The sequence below is a fragment of the Genypterus blacodes genome, unplaced genomic scaffold, assembly GCF_046128005.1.
Source record: "Genypterus blacodes isolate CSIRO-AG114 ecotype Tasmania unplaced genomic scaffold, CSIRO-AGI_Gbla_v1 ptg000073l_1, whole genome shotgun sequence".
NCBI classification, from domain to species: domain Eukaryota; kingdom Metazoa; phylum Chordata; class Actinopteri; order Ophidiiformes; family Ophidiidae; genus Genypterus; species Genypterus blacodes.
The window spans coordinates 1,168,259-1,173,328 of record NW_027466883.1 but is presented as its reverse complement, the minus strand read 5'-3'; positions in this window follow the sequence as shown (position 1 = coordinate 1,173,328).

Here is a 5,070-nt window from a genome sequence, read left to right as displayed (position 1 = left end):
TGTAGTTCTCCTATTCATCCACCGTTCTTACACAAACACTGGAAGCACAATGATCCTTCTCAGTGTTTGGTCCTGATGTGTCTACAAAGCTTCTCAGTCATTCATATCACTTGTCTGTATCTAAGCAGGTGTAATTCAAGGCAACAGGACTCAAACTCAATGCTTTTACTATTATCATCATCTACTACTGCATCTTTAACAACTCCAGCCGCTCACCATGTGTCCCATGTGACCCTAGGAGTCACCAAACTTGAGGTGTGAACGACAGAGAGTACAAGTCCAGTTTGAAGTCCTGATACAGATACAAATAAACAGATTTATTATTGGCATCATCCAGACTTGAGTACTCTTCTGCGCTGTATTCAGTTTGTTTAGCTTCAGATTGATGAGGTTTGGTCAAAAGTCAGCAAACATCTCTTGTAACACCAACTCGAACCAAGTCGAAACATAAGGGGATAGTACAATGGAATTAAGAAAACAGAAAATTGTCTCTTCTACATAAGCATTCATCCTGTGAACTCAACAACCCTGGGCTTAGATTTGCTCCTGAGCACAGAGTTTGTGTGACAACGTTCTGTGAAAACACTTTGTCCATCAAACGGTGCTGCAGGGCCCCTCGCTGTCTTCGCTGTCATCCCACAGTCCTTCATTTCCTGTCGCTGCAGCGTGGTTACCTCGCTGCTGGGCCAGGCACGGTCTGAAGAAGAGGCGAAAAAGGTAGGAGATGCATCGGGTAATGTGTTTTTTTGGGGCTTTTGTAGTGTTTAAGAGAAGCCCTCATCGTAAAGTCTTACCTCAGATTGTCTCTGCTCTGGCTGGAATTGTGAAAGTTGTGCCTTGTTTTGGCTTGAATTGGAACAAATCCTTGCCTGTTGTCTCTCTCTGGAGCTGCATCCGCCTAAAGTGGGTGGATATTGATCATCAGTATCCATCAGACGGCATAGATCAGATCAGAAAATACAGAAGTGAGTGAATATCAAAACAACAACTGTGACTGGGTACCAGTTTGGATGGATCATCCCAAATGGGTCTGAAGGCACTTTTAGGATGAAGAGGAGGTGAACCCTTCCTGAGGCTGACCAGCCTGTTGCCGTAGGAGCTGACGAGGCACGGCGTCGGCCCCTCCGCACTGGACACCATTGGGTTTCTCAGTGGAGGGTGTGGGGTCAATCTGGGTATCTGCCACCTCAGACACACCGTCCTCTCCCTGGGTGCGTCCCTCTGCTGCTGCTGCTGCTGCTGGCTGTACGAGGGCTTCAAAAGCACCGGCACCTGACTGTCCTCCTCTTCGTCCTCCCCGCTGTTGCTACTCACCATGCCCCGGTGCAGGGCGCCCTCCGGACTGCAGGAGGTGACAGAGGAGTAGTCGAAGGCGGAGGTGTCATCTGGGTCTGTCTCACAGTCATCGAGGCTGGGGCTCCCCTGAGGCCCCTCCAGCTCGTTGGTGCCTTTCCCTGTGCCCTGACCTGAGTCGCTGTTCTCTCCCCACCCGGGGGCGTCTGGAGTGAGGTAGGAGCAGCACGCGTGTCCACAGTCACGGGACGGCTGGTTGGGGCAAGACCGTCCTCTTCCACATTCCTTTCTCCTCACCGGGCTGCAGGACCAGCACTCCAGACGCAGCGAGTGGCAGCCGTCCACCCCGTTAGTGAGGGTGACTCCCTGCTGGTCGTCTCTGAGGGAGCGTGAGAGGAGGTGTGTCCACAACATCACTGGTGAAAAACTAAACAAAATCTTTTTCTGACCTTTCTGCTGACTTCCTTTCTGCCAGCAGAGGGCGACACTAACCTCTGTAGCACAGTGTTGGACTCCTCTCTGCCCTGGTGTGTTTCTCTGGTTTGTTGGCTCCTTGTGCTGCAGTTTGCAGAAGATTCACCGGCATGAGCATCAGAGGAGCTGATACATGTGCAAAGACGCAATACAACCTCCATTAAACATTAAACAATGTGCTGCAACATCAAACTGACACTGCCAGATTTTTATGATGCTCTAACCTTTCTGCAGCTCCTTCCTCCTCCCACAGGACTTCCTCCTCCAGGATGGCATGACACCGGGACAAAAGGCTCCTCAGTGCTCGCTCAGTGCCCAGAAGGAGGCTGCAGTCTGGATGCTCTTTGCCCGTCCACTGCAGCAGGTTCTGAGGGGGAGAGATGAGGAACAAATAGCGTTCTCAATAACAGCAAAAGCTTAGTGAAGAGGATCCTGGGACAGGTGAGAGTGGAAGCTGCCCACTGCAGACTGAGCACACTTCACCTGGATGTGGCCCAGGTAGCTGTGGATGCGAGAGACCGGCGCCAGCAGCAGAGAGAGAAGCTTCATCTCCTCCCGCTGCGTCTGATCGCTCTGTGACATCAGAGGGAGAACACACTTATCCACCAATACGCAGCAGTCTGCCTCTGAATGAGTTAACAGCTCAACACCTGCAATACCTGTGTGTTGTGACTTTTCTCCGGGTGATTGAGCCTGTTGAACTCCAGCGAGAGGAATGAAGCCAGGGTGGTTGTGTATCCGAGGTACATATCTGAAAAAGCAGTCTGGACAGTGCAGATCAGAAGATTGATGAGCACCCGCAGCTTTCACTCTATGAAACCGAGGTCAGGCTGTGTTTTAGAAAGACAATCTTAATTACATCGTTTTGGCCGATCAGCTGCACCAGAATGTCTCCCACCAGAGATTTCCAGTGTTCTGCAGACAGTCGCTCCTGCAGAGTGTTCCGGAAGAGTAAATGTCTCTGCAACAGCTCCTCCATGTACTTCACATACGTCTGACTGGAGCACAAAAACAAAAACAAGACACAGGAACACAGAACAGATCATATTTCGGGTCATTTCTGATGGGTTTTGATCCAAACCTTCCATTTGGGGTTTGAATCAAAAGCATTTAATCACCAATAGCAGTATTAAATGATCTGGACACCTTTGCATGGCTTTGGCATTCAGCTAAATTACAGCATCAAGCTTGCAGAGTCGGCCAAACGTTGCTGAGCCAAAGGAGCAGGATTCAGTATTTCCATTCTGCGTATCGATTGAAACTACTGCTCTATATGCAGTATAGAACCGCTTGATACTCACTGAGGCTCTGCGGTCATCTGGTGAGGTGGCGGCGTCTTGTACTTGTCGTACAGCTGGTTTAAGGTTGACACGTACTCCCACTCAGAATGGAGAAGCTGCATGGCCACCTGATGTCGAGCATCTGTGCAAGAAAAGAACTCGGGTGCTGAATTGATGCTGACTTTATCTTTAAGAAACTTATTTTGTTCTTCTTGATGGTGGCTGACCTGTGCCCTCACTCAGGCCTGCTTTCAGTCCCTGCAGGTAACAGTGGAGAAGCAGTTTCCCTCTGGTCAGGCGGGGAGGACGAGCAGACCCACAGTCACCGCGGCTCCTTCCTCCCTCAGCCTCCGCCAGGTCACTGCCACTGCACACACACACACACGGGAAAAAAAGTCCCATCACATACCAGGCTAAGAAAATGAAGATGCACTGTGATAGACGGATGGTATCCACATGTTTGGATGCTTAATTGTGTTGCCCTGTGTGTAGTTCCATGTGTGTGTTTTACCTTTCTGTCTGTTTTGAAGTGGAGCCTTTTCCTTCCTGTTGAGGTTTCTGTCTGCTGTTACTGCACACCTGCACGATCTGATACCGCATGACTCCAAGTTCCTCCTGTAAATACACAAAGAGTCAGGACTCACTTTTATTCTGGAAACCTAAATGTCGCAGCACCACTTTATACATTATCCAGATGTTGTATCCCACAACATAATTAAGATTCTGACCCGTAGCGATTCGACCAGCGCCTCCAATCGAATGGCTTTTTTCTGGCAGCTCCTCCTGTTCTCCTCCAGCTCCCCCCTCAGGAAAGTGTCTCCATGCTGGATCTGACTGAGCTCCGACAGCGCGTGGGAAAAGCCCACCCTCAGCTCAGAGACCATGCATTGCAGCTAGGAACACATCAGATCAGTAAGATCACAGCCAGAAACGTGAAATATATCAATGTGTCAGCTAATGATCTAAAACTTTGCATCTACTGATCAAGCTCTCATGACAAAACGTTAACTACCCTGTTAACAACGCTGAGTTTGATAATGAGGAAGGTGCAGATTACCTTGGAGATTTCAGTGACAAGCTCGACCTCTTGGGGCTTCATGACCTACGCAACCAGAAACAAACACAGCTGTATGCGAACACTCATCCATAGTGCACAAACCATCAATGCACTGTGAATAAAGAATGATGATTTTTACAGCAACCATAGAAAAGCAACAGGCGCAGTGAGCTAAATCCACAGTGCAGAGAAGAACATACACCAAACAAACCTATCAAACCTGGATCAGGTGTGTGTCAGGTACACAATAAGCACAAATCAAAGAGGTCATTCTGAGCAAATCGAGGGTTCAGCTGATTGTTCCATTTTAAGACGAAAACCCTCAAATTCTATCAACATTTTACTTCCTATTATGCAAACATAAAACAAATGACTAAAGAATTACACGCCGACTCCGAAGTAATCACTCTGAGGTCTGTGCATTTGTTTGTTTGCGGTACCTGCTCAGATGTTGTGCCTGCCAGCAGCCCCTCTGCTAAGGAAGTGTGGAGCCAGCCAAAGAGCTCAGACCTGCAGGGGAGGCGGCTGCAGGAGCCAAAATCCCTCCTTATAAGTCTGCACTGACAGAAGGAGAGGCACTGATCAGCAAAAATGAATAAAAAAAAACATATCCTCACGTTCTAAAGCGCAAATAAATCAAATAATAATCTATTCTAAAGATTGATAGCAGCTCTGTTTGGGTGATATACGAGCATTTATTAGAATCGAAAACATGTTTTTTTTAAATTGTTGCTGTAAGATGAAAGATTATAATGGAAACACATTTGACAATTTCAAGTGCTGTACAAATAATCCAATATCTGATGGAAAAGACAGAGAGCAACATGAGTGAACTCACCTCGGTCTCAGCTCTGCAGTGCTGCTGCTGTTCCACACATGAGGAAAGAGCCCGTGGTCCTTTTCATTCCCACTTTCTTCTCCGACAGACAAACTTGCTCTCTGCTTTGCTGGGCTGCAGGCTGGCAG